The sequence below is a fragment of the Canis lupus genome, chromosome X, assembly GCF_003254725.2.
Source record: "Canis lupus dingo isolate Sandy chromosome X, ASM325472v2, whole genome shotgun sequence".
Classification (NCBI taxonomy): Eukaryota; Metazoa; Chordata; class Mammalia; order Carnivora; family Canidae; genus Canis; species Canis lupus.
In genome coordinates, this window is record NC_064281.1 from 70,751,616 (window position 1) to 70,764,397 (window position 12,782).

Genomic DNA, 12,782 nt, shown 5'->3' on the forward strand with positions numbered 1-12,782 from the left:
AGAATTCTGTAGTAGAAAATGAGCTATATCTATATTTAAAAGGTATTTAAGGTCCTTCACATATTTTTTTTTTGGCAGGTGAAACAATTTTATTTCACAGTTGTCTTTAAAACCACAAAGACACTATGTTCTTCATATAAAAACATCAGTACTTTCTAGAAAATGTAACTATACTTTCTAGAAAATGATTATATAGACCCTCTGAAAGAAAAAATGCACACCATTATATGGTTCAGACAAGTTGCTTGGGAAAAACACATCTGGACTGATTCCTAAAACATACCATAAGACCACTCTGTGTCTTTTGGTCCAAAGTATAGATTATTGTCATCACTAAGGTCTCCCTGCATTCTTACATATTCGATAATACACATATAGACTGGTTTGTGACTTAATGCTCCATTAGTTCATCAGCATTTTCTGCAGGTTCATCAGCAGGTTGAGCAGGCTGTACCTTTCTCTGTGGTCTTTCTTCAAGACCTTTCAGGAATGGAGATATATCATCATCATCATAAATCATAAACTCCAAGTCTTTACCAACAATTCCAATGGAAACATTTTTTTGTAGGTAGGTCCTGTTCTGCAGCAAGTGTCTCTCGTAAGGCACGCAGACCATGTTTAACCAGTTCATTCAAATTGCACTCCATAAACTCAGACATATGTCTCTCCATGTATGTACGAGCTGATGGAGAACGGGCTCCAATGGACATGGCTCTACAGTCAAAATAGTTGACAGATGGACAGGTTTGGAAAATGTGAGAGCCCATGTCATCATAACCAGCAATAAGCAATCCAACACCATATGGTCTCCAGCCATATTGTTGTGTTGGTATCTGGGTCTTGCTTCCAATTAAAGATACAAGACGAGACACAGGAAGAGGTCTGTCAAATATAAATCTGGAATCAAAACACTCCTGGCACATGAAATTACAAAACATCAGCAGGAAGTCCTGCAATTGAGATACCAATATGGTTATCAACATGGAGAATTTTCTTCTGATGAGCTGCAAGCTCTGACTGTGCTCTCTTCAATGCAACCAACACTGCATGGTTTTTTATTTCAGACCAACTGTGGCTAAACCTTGTTTGACAGCTTCCATTGCATATTCAATTTGATGAATCCTGCCCTGAGGGCTCCAAACAGTGACATCATTGTCATACTGTTTGCGAAGGTTCCAGCAGGGTTCTGGCTACAGCCTCCTGCAGAGGTGTGGATTCAAGAGCTAGGGTGCTTCACTTATTATTATGACATTTGTTTCCATTCTTTTGTTTACCAGGGGCAGGGGAGGGTGATGTTTATATATACAGATTACAGAATTATTACCTTCCAGTGAATGGTCAGTAGTCTTCACCTTTTCTCTAGTCTAAGTTTGAAACATTTAGATCATTTTTTTATCTTGACCACAACCAAGTCGGCTGTCAAGGACTAAGATATTTGCTAGTGCTATTTGACTAGGTTGTTCTTTCAAAACCATTTATTTTAATTATTATTTTGTTTGTGTGTGTTGCCTAAGCCTTGTGTATTTCTAGTTGCATAAAAATAAATAGGAAACAAATGACTGTTCAGTATTCTGAAGCAAGCCAGATATGTTTGCATCATTTACAGAGCTTTATAGGACTCAGGCAGAGACTGTCAGATTCATGGTAATCAGCTGAATATCATTTTTTTCTTTCAAAAGACAATGAGAATAAAAGATGCATATGTCATGAATGTGGAGAAGGTCATCTCATGTTTAATGAAAAATCTCACTGGATGACTCTAGAGAGATGTATAAGAAACCTAAGAATACCATGTTTTATCTTAAACATGCTGGTCAAATCAGTGGGGGAGGGGAGAAAAGAAAAAGTATATATAGATGTATATTATGTATATATATAAGGAATATAATATTATAATATCTCTTTTAAGCTAGAAATATCCAGTATTGTAATTGGTTGCAGCAGTCTTTCCTATAAAAAAAGTTACAGAGGTTATGAAACTAGAATTTATTTAATTTGAATATGTATATCCATATATATATAAGCATAAATGCATTTGAATTTGTATTTAAGGTACATACATTTATAATCAATAAATGTTTATCTTTATATAAAATGTCATTTACAAGTTTATAGAATCATCAACAATGTCCTAAGTATATTGTTTCTTCCCTACTTTTATTTCATGAAAATGATTGTTTCAAGCAATCTGTACCAGATACCACATTTTTATCTATTAGTGCAGTGATAAGTATAGACAAATAAGCACTTGATGGGTTTAAACAAATATATTGAACTTTACCTATATAGTTTAAGCAATGTTGCTCTCCTTTATCATAAAGATAGTGATTTCCCAACACATTCACTTGATATCTCCATTCCTGACAGCTCTCAAATTCCCCCTCACACTTTGACAACATTGTATTCTGCTAAGAAAGGAAAATGGAAGATATACTTTATATTTCAAATATATTAGGTTGACATGTGAGCTGTGGTCATTTTTATTAAAAGTGAAGGGAAATACATGTAGAAAGGAGAATTAAGAAACAGAAAATAAGATGTCTTAGGAAGGTGGAGGCAGGGTGGTTAACAGGTGGGAAGAAAAGGCTAGCCATCAGCATGTTTTAGCAGGAAGATAGTGCTCACTGAATTTTTCCCTTTTCCTATTTTTGCATTCTCCTCTTACAATATCAACCACCCATCATCTAACAATCACCCAAACAGAGTTGTTGTCTGTGTGTGTGTGTGTGTGTGTGTGTGTGTGTGTATATACACATATTTATGCCTAACTAACACATATAAAACCACTTAGTATAAAAACAGATAATTAGGGCTGGTAAAAATAACTTGCCTTATCATGATATATAATTAAAATTGCTTTTATTCCATATATACATAGAATATATGTATATATACTTACACATATGTGTCTATATATAAAGATGTGTATTTATAATGTATACTAATATTTGCCAGTGACAGTGTAATTCTGCATTCCAGTCGGCCAAGCAAACATTTATGGAAAGCTTGCTCTAGGGACACTTATTCTTTCACATCATGCTCCTTGTCCCTTTATTGAGGCAATCTCTGTGTTTTTGTTTTGTTTTGTTTTTTGTTTTTCCTTTTCATTTTCTCTCCCAGAATGTTCTAGTTTTTGGGAAATATTAGTCTTCTCAGGACTGAAGCTGGTGCCTTTGCATACCAACTGCTGTTGTTTTAAGGCCTAATTTGAACCAAATATGAATGGAAGTTGAGAAAGGACTTCCTTAAACCATGGTGATATTAGTAGCAACTTAATGCTTTGGATTTTAGCCTGATTTCTATGGAACTGAATTATTTGAAACTTTCTTTAGCCATGAAGAAATCTGAATATATGGTATCTTATACTTCCTTTCATGACTTAAGTACTTTTTAAAGGTTACCTAACTTTAAAAGAGCTGAATCAGGATAATATAAGTATATGCCTTTTTTATCGGCACTCTTCAACTCTTCCTCTTTTGGACTACTTCTGGAAATGACACATTATAAAAAGACCAACTATTTAAATATTGGAGTGATTGTGAATATACTTGTCATAGAATCCTAAAACACTGTTTCATACTCATTGTGGAGTTTGATAAGGAAATTGAATACTATGTCATAAAATCTTTTTCAACTGGGCACGTTAAAAAACTTGGAACATGCATAAAAATGTATAGAGACATGTATGATGCACATATTCAAATGGTCAATTTATAGTATCTATATGTCTTAGTCATATCTCATGTGATGCAGAGCAATAAACATTAATTTTTTTGTTTGACCTATTTTAAACTCTTCTGAGATTATGCTAAAACATTTTTTTAAAAAAAATAGTGACTTTAAAGTAGCATGTTTGACAAAAAAATCAAGATAGTCATACTTATCAAGGGTCAGGGGCTGCTTTCAAGATGCTGTTGGGGTCAGGCACACACATTAAAAGCATCCTTAGCCAGACTATCACTTGGCAGAGTTATTTTTATGGGCTTTGACTTTGTTTCTATGTCTCAGGAATTACCTTGACTGTGTTTTCTAAACATGCTCTGGATTTTGGCATCTCCCTCATTCAGGTCTCAGTATCTCATAGTGACATCCAGTTATCTCCTCATTTCCTCTTGGTATTTGCCGCTGCCAATCGCTTGGGCAATAAATCAAACTTAATGTCAATTTATTGAATTTTGTCACTGCTCCTCACCAATCATCATACCAGCAGATGTTTTATTGGTGTTTCTGACGAAAATGATAGCTGAACTGGATATCTGCATATAGCACTTATAAAAAAATCAATATAGTAAAAAATGTTATCAATCATATAGTATAGATACCATATAACCATCTACAGAGATCAGTTGAAATATTTTAACAGGGATCCCTGGGTGGCTCAGTGGTTTAGCGCCTGCCTTCGGCCCAGGGCGTGATCCTGGAGACCTGGGATTGAGTCCCACGTCGGGCTTCCTGCATGGAGCCTGCTTCTCCCTTTGCCTGTGTCTCTGCCTGTGTGTGTGTGTGTGTGTGTGTGTGTGTGTGTGTGTGTGTCGTGAATAAATAAATAAAATCTTTTAAAAAAGAAATATTTTAACATTATAAACATAAAACCAAGTTAGGTTGAAAGCTGCTCTTACAGCAGGCACAGATGGGCATCTTTTAGGATTGTCTATGGGAAGTTTGTGACAACAATAATAATAACAAGAGTGGCAACAGTGATAATGGTTTTATCTCACATTTATATGTTCTAAGTATTTTACATGAATTTAATCCTTACAACAACCTTGTGACAGTAAGAATCATTATCATTCCATTATATAGGTGATAAAACTGAGAGGTTAACATGCTCAAAGTTAGAAATCTTGGAAGTAGAAGAACCAGAATTTGACCCCTATTGTTTTTTTTCATGCATCAAACTAAAATAGTAAGATTTGTCTTACCTTCTGCCTTGTACTTGATTAATTAAACTTCAAGGTGCTACACAAAGATAATACTTTCAGTAAGTTGTGCTTATTATCCATTACCCATATATTTAGTAGAAAAAACTATATGCACTGGTGATTTTCCTACTGAAATTCTTTTTTTAATTTGTAAAAGGAAGAACTTTGCCACCAGGGTTAATCATCATAGAAATGAAAAATTTCTGATGTCTTTCTCTAGAAATATTCTTTATATCCCTCTGTCCATCCATTCAGAACTTACTTTGTGGCCAACACTATAATAGGTGATAAGAATATGATAGTAAATAAGATATGGTCCCTGTTTAAAAAAAAAACTTACTTGAACTCAAGAAGAGAATAGAAACCCATTTATCTTTGTTGATTATATATTCACTTTCTTGAAGGCAGATTAACTCTCAAGGACTCAACCAGTTCTGTGATTTAGGTTGTAAGAATAAATTTCACTTCAAAATAGAATTTAATTTGCCTTAATCGGTGTCAGTGTGTTTTCATACTAGTTTGAATAAGCTACTATTTTAGTAGCTAATTAATGCATTAGCTACTATTAGATAACGTTTGCTTTTATCTGTTAACTACTTTTGCCAAAAGGGGATCTTTTACACAATTTTATATAAATGTAATGTGAAACATAGCCTGCTTTCTGTGGCAAATATAGTTTGGGAGGAATGTAGAATTTCTGAGTGTTTAAAGATAATAAAATATTATAAAAAATATTCTTACAAAAAGTGTCTTTTTGGAGTAGGATGCTCATTCTGTTTGTTCAGAATTAAGTGGATTATTATATAAGCCTTCGCATTATTTGAATTTTATTGTATTTATTTTTGAACATTAAAAAAACAAAAGGGAGATCCCTGGGTGGCTCAGTGGTTTAGGGCCTGCCTTCGGCTCAGGGTGTGATCCTGCAGTCCCGGGATCGAGTCACACATCAGGCTTCCTGCATGGAGCCTGCTTCTCCCTCTGCCTGTCTCTGCCTCTCTCTCTCTCTGTGTGTCGCTCATGAATAAACAGATAAAATCTTAAAAAAAAAAGAAACAAAAGGTTGTTTTTCATTATCTCTTCTATCAAGAATCTAAGACTTGATCAGTACTTTTTTGTCTCTGTTTTTGAGGGGGTTTTTTGGCCTCAGTTTTGTCTATGCGCAATGTTTATAGAATCATATATTCTTTATGTGAGTTTATGACACTTGGTATTTTTAAAGCATGATATTCTTCCAGTGTTGCTACATTTTCTTCATAATTATTTGTATTTAATGTGTAATCTTGACTCCAATTGATGTGCCAAACTTTATCAATTCTGTATTGTACTATAGGACATAAAGACCTCTAATCTTTCCCTATTTAAAATAATGTTTTAAAGATTTATTTATTTATTTATGATAGACATAGAGAGAGAGAGAGAGAGGCAGAGACACAGGAGGAAGGAGAAGTAGGCTCCATGCCGGGAGCCCGACGTGGGACTTGATCCCGGGACTCCAGGATCGCTCCCCGGGCCAAAGGCAGGCGCCAAACCGCTGAGCCACCCAGGGATCCCCCCTATTTAAAATAATTTTATAATTTCTCTCTTTAACTATATATATGATTCCTTGTTTTATTTCTATGAGATGTGCCAAGACTTGAAAATATTTCTCTACTCTTGAATTTTTTAGAAAAGTATCTTCCAGGAGGATTGTATAAATGTACACAATCATATATCAGTTTCACCATAACCTCAAAAACAGTAGTTTTACTCTACTTGTTTATGTTACTTCTACTTCCAAAGAGGGATTGAGACAGCTGGTCATGAAAAGAAATGAGCACACAAATTCAACAAAATGTAAAAATAAAAATGAGACTTTAAAAAAATTGTGCCAGGGATCCCTGGGTGGCGCAGCGGTTTAGCACCTGCCTTTGGCCCAGGGCACAATCCTGGAGACCCGGGATCAAATCCCACGTCAGGCTCCCGGTGCATGGTGCCTGCTTCTCCCTCTGCCCATGTCTCTGCCCCTCTCTCTCTGTGTGTGTGACTATCATGAAAAAGATTTTTAAAAAAATTGTGCCAATAATTATACAGTGGTAATCTCTTTTCTTATAAATACCTGAGACAATGAATGAAAGATAATATTTTCCCATGTTTTAAATTAATTTTACCATTTCCTTTTTGCTTTTGCCATTTACTGATTTAGGTCAAGTGTTTTGCTCTTTAATATGAATTCTTTATATAACATGTATTCGCTGTAAATGTTGCACCATTTTCTGTTTTTTTAAAATTTTTATTAGTAATAAATTTATTTTTTATTGGTGTTGAATATACCAACATACAGAATAACACCCAGTGCTCATCCCGTCAAGGGCCCCCTCAGTGCCCATCACCCATTCACCCCCACCCCCTGCCCTCCTGCCCTTCCACCACCCCTAGTTCGTTTCCCAGAGTTATGAGTCTTTACGTTCTGTCTCCCTTTCTGATATTTCCCACACATTTCTTCTCCCTTCCCTTATATTCCCTTTCACTATTATTTATATTCCCCAAATGAATGAGAACATACAATGTTTGTCCTTCTCCGATTGACTTCTTTCACTCAGCATAATACCCTCCAGTTCCATCCACGTTGAAGCAAATGGTGGGTATTTGTCATTTCTAATGGCTGAGTAATATTCCATTGCTCAGTGCAGAGTGGCCAAAAACAAGTTGTATTGGGAAAAGGAGAGAAAGAGAGGAGAGAAAGAAAGAAAGAAAAGAGAAAAAGAAAAAAGAGAAATGGAAGAAAAAGAACAAAAAGAGAAGAAAAAGAGAAAGAAAAAGAAAGAAAGGTGAAAAAAAAGGGTGGGGGAAGCAATCAGAAATCGAAAAGAAAAAAACACACACGGGGGAGTATCTTCTGATTCTGTATACTTTAAGTCCCTTGACTTCCCCTGGAACTTGTCCTTCTAGCTGGTCTTCTGGGGGAGGGGCCTGTTGTGCTGATTTTCAGGTGTTAGCGCTTGGGGTAGCTGCTCTGCCCCCTGCCTGGTGCAGGGCTCAGTGGGGGTTGTTTACCCCGTGAGGCCCCAGGAGGAACAACACCTGTGGCGGGGCAGCTCTGGAGCCCTGGATTCAGCCCCCACAGGAACTCCGGAGCTCTCCGTCTGCAGGGCCTGGAGGCTCCGGGGCGGGGCCGCTGCTCTGCTCAGCTCGGGGCAGGAGCGTCCTTGCTGTCCTGGGCCCTCCCGGCCTCTGCCTGTCCCGGGGGGAGGCCGGATCCTGGGCTGTGACCCGGCGCCCTGTGCTCCTGGGCCTGCACTGTTGGATTCCCGCTCCCGGTGGCGTAGCCCCCTCTGGAGCCGCTGGCCAAGCCCCTCCAAGCTGCCCCTGGAGCCCCGAAGCCCCCTCCGCACGGAGCCTCTTCCTCTCCCGGAGCCGCCTCCCAGCTGCTCCCAGCCGCACAGCCCCCTCCACGCGGAGCCACAGCTGGAGCCCCTCTGAGCTGCTCCGGGTCCAGCCGAGCACGCTGCAGTCTTTTAGGGAGCTCGGCCGCAGGGTATGGCGCACTCTCCCTGGGTCGCAGGTGTCTGTTAGTGTCCCAGGGAGCCTGAGGGCATCCCCGCCCCTCCTGGGGTCCTGCTCTAACTCCCTGCGAGCCCCTTTCCGCCCGGGAAGTTTGGTGAATCTCCTGCTTCTCCGGGATGGTGCTCTTCTGTCCTGGGGACACTTGCCCTGGCCTTAGCCCGGCTCCTCGCGGGTCCCCTCCACCTTGGATGCCTTTTGTTTCTTTATTTCTTTTTTCCCCCCGTCTTCCTACCTTGATAGAAGCACGAACTCTCCTCCCTGTAGCATTCCAGCTGTTCTCTCTTTAAATCTCAGGCCGAATTCGTAGATTTTCAGGATGATTTGAAGGTTATCTAGATAATTTGGTGGGGACAGGTGACTTGGGGACCCTACTCTTCAGCCATCTTCCATTTTCTGTTTAATTCTGTAGCCCCTCCTCCATTTTCTGTTTAATTCTAGATGTGTGCTTATAATTGTCACAAATCTTATCAAGAATTATACCTGTGATTTAGAATATTTGTATTTGCAAATAGTAATGTACTTTCAACTTATTTAACTTTTAGTAAAATAACTTGATTTGGAATCATAGATACCAATTGAGTTTATAGGTCCATCAGAACTGTTATTATGGGCAACCCAGGTGGCTCAGCGGTTTAGCACAGGCTTCAGCCCAGGGCCTGCTCCTGGAGACCCAGGATCAAGTCCGAAGTCGGGCTCCCTGCATGGAGCCTGCTTCTCCCTCTGCCTGTGTCTCTGCCTCTCTATCTCTCTGTGTCTCTCATGAATAAATAAACAAAATATTAAAAGAATTGTTATTATAGGCTAACTACATCCTATCTGTATGTACATTTATCATCCTTTCAATATGATTTGAACAGAAGTCTGTTCTTCACTAGTTTAATTCTTAGTATTTTTTAGACATGCCACACTTTCCTTTTTTATATAGGAAAATCTAACTATTTTCTACTTTACTTTTCTAACATTGTATTTGTCCTGAGTTTTGTTCATTCTGGGATTTCACAAACACTGTCTGTTGTTATGTGGTTATGACACTGATGAGATGCTGATTTATGGAATTAACATGGACATGTGCAAACTATTTTATGATACTGACATAACAAGAAACCAGTTCAGGGCCATGATTGAGACCAGGAGTTACTGAGGTTCAACATTTTCTATTCCACAGAGTGCCAATTTGTCCCAAATGATTGATGACATTCTCCTGCCCTATTCTTCACAGATTATAAGAACACTGTTGCAATCTAGAGCTTCTGTAGATACCTGCTTCATTAAGCATGATCCCAAAATGTCATTTAATATATTTCTTAGATTGAATGTCTCATTAAACTCTGATGAGGTCAGGATCTACTTTGGGCTGGACTTGTTATGAAGCACTCTAATCTTAAAATTTTGTTCTGTCCCTGTTGGTAAAGCAAATGGACAAGACAGTGAAATCAATATACAGTGCACTTTATCTTTGACAAACTGAAATACTGTTTTGTTAAAAGAGGCTCATGAAAGAGGGATTAAAATTATACAGAAAGCAGATCAACGTAGAGTGAATCTACAATCTTATATATTACTAAATATTATCTTATTTTAATCCTATTTTGCTTTATTTGGACAAATAGAATGTATCTACTTAATTAAACAAGATACTGACCTCCCCCTAGCTCCATGTGGAAAGTAATGTTTTTATTTTTTTTAGTTGCACAAGGTGAGATGAAAGTATGGGTAATATTCTGTTTTATGTAAAAGGAATTATCTCGATGGTCATTTTTCTTACCTTATGGTATATATGTGTACCTCAAAACAAAACAAACAACCGTGTAACAATTGTATTTCTTCTTTATTTTCCATTATAGAATCAGGGACATGGTTCTAGGCTGGTATGGGTAAGAGATAGATAAAGGAGGTGAATCCTTTGGTAGACTAAATTGAAATTCCTTTGTGAGCAAGAAATTAAGATGTTGGATAGCCCTGGGTCATATTGCTGTTAAAGTATGACTTTTAGATGTGTCCTTAGGGTTGGAATTACCATCTAACAAATGATTTTTCTCTCCTGACTCCTATATCCCACTCCCCAGCCACTGCCATGCTGTACACTCAAAACATATGAATTCCACTCCTGTGTACCATTCCCCTAACTCAACACCAGACTTTATAGAAATCCAATTTTCTGTTTTTCTTCTGACTCTTTGCATAACACAGAGAGCTACTTTGCAATCTAACATTTTGTAAATAAGTAGTGTCATCTAATATTTGTACGCTGTTACCTAACGGCTTGAATGTGAAGCTTGTCACTTCATAAACCGTGTTAGTTTGGATCTAATCAAATGTGAAATTCTGAATATTTCCCCTTGTGTATACGGATATCAATACTCTTCTAGTATAAAACATAGATTTCACTGAGAAAGAAAACCTAACAAACCAGAGATCCATAAACACTTAGAGCAATTGGCCTAAAGGATTATCAGTCAACCTCCATATTTGATGACAAGGCAAGAAAAGAAAATCTGCAACCATTTCAACGTTACTAAAATAATGTCCTGGGATTGTACCCTTCCATGGAATGATACATTTTAGTTCTAAAATCCTTAAGCATTATTAATCCGACATGAAATAATATGTCATTCCCTTCCTTATTCCCTCTTCTACTGTGTAAAAAATATCCCATTGAGCATCAAATATGCCATTTTTTTAAAGACTGTTTATTCATGACAGACACACAGAGAGAGGCAGAGACACAGGCAGAAGGAGAATCAGGCTCCATGCAGGGAACCCAGTGCAGAACTTGACCCGGGACCCCAGGATCATGCCTTGAGTCAAAGGCAGAAGCTCAACCACTGAGCCACCCAGGCATCCCCAAAAATGCCATGAGAATTAACATTGTGAAGCCTAGGTAAGAGTAGATAAAATTGTAAAACATGAGTGGACAGGGTGGCAAAAAATTAATGATAGTTATCAGTCTGATTCAGGGCATGTGAAAATAAATAATGATCCTGATTCTCTATCTTGTAGGTTTTTCAAGAAAAGGCATATTTAGAACCTTTGGTTTGGGTTTTGCTTAAAACATTAGCTGCATTACTAAGGAGGCCTGATATTGGTTTTAACTTGTTTATATAGCCCAAGAATCAAGATCCTATTTTTTTACCTTTTTCATTAAAAAAAATAAGAAACATACATTGTGTGATACTGAATAATATGAATCCTGGTTTTTGTAAAATTTGGGTTATTAAAGATTAAAGCAGTATTTGGTGGGTAGGTAGGTGAGTAAGGGATACTATAAGATTTAGAATCATAGGAACTAACTTTGAGTCCTTACTCTGGAAGTGACTACTTGTGTCATGTTAGACATGTTTATAACTTCTCCCAACATCTGTTTCCTCCTATAAAATAACTGTAATTATCACATTTGCTCTTTGAGGGTGTTACAAAAATTAAATGAAATAAACTTACTTAAAAAGTGTCTTATTTATTCCGTATACAAGAGCATCCATGATTTCTTTATATATTTTTTATTACAATTCGATTTGCCAACATATAATATAAGAACCAGCGCTCATCCTGTCAAGTGCACCCCTCAGTGCCTGTCACCCAGGCACCCCACCCCCCTGCCCAGCTACCATTCCACTACCCTTTGTTCATTTCCCAGAGTTAAGAGTCTCTCATGTTCTGTCACACTCTCCGATTTTTCCCACTCATTTTCTCTCCTTTCCCCTATGATCCCTTTCACTATTTTTTATAATCCCTGTATGAATGAAACCATATGATGGTTGTCCTTCTCTGATTGACATACTTCATTCAGCATAATACCCACCAGTTCTATCCACTTTGAAGCAATGGTAGGTATTTGTTGTTTCTAATGGCTGAGTAATATTCCATTATATATATGTATATATATATATATATATATATATATACAATATATATATATCTCACATCTTCTTTATCCACTCATCTGTCTATGGAAACTGAGGCTCCTTCCACAGTTTGGCTATTGTGGAAAATGCTGCTATAAACATTGGGGTGCAGGTGTCCCGGCATTTCACTCCATCTGTATCCTTGGGGTAAATCCCCAGCAGTGCAATTGCTGGGTTGTAGGGCAGGTCTATTTTTAACTCTTTGAGGAACCTCTACACAGTTTTCCAGAATGGCTGTACCAGTTCACATTCCCACCAACAGTGCAAGAGGGTTCCCCTTTCTCCACATCCTCTCCAACATTTGTGGTTTCCTGCCTTGTTAATTTTCACCATTCTCCCTGGTGTGAGGTGGTATCTCCTTGTGGTTTTGATTTGTATTTCCTTGATGGCCAGGGATGCGGAGCATTTTCTCATG

General features: G+C 37.8%; 1 protein-coding gene and 1 pseudogene across 7 annotated transcripts in view; one reads left to right on the top strand and one right to left on the bottom strand.

Annotated features, from left to right (window-relative positions):
* The window catches only part of DIAPH2 (diaphanous related formin 2), a 1,060,012-nt gene that overhangs the window by 632,087 nt on the left and 415,143 nt on the right, over window positions 1-12,782 (top strand). The window lies entirely within an intron of this gene.
* LOC112649061 (proteasome subunit alpha type-1-like) lies at window positions 392-4,054 on the bottom strand (annotated as a pseudogene).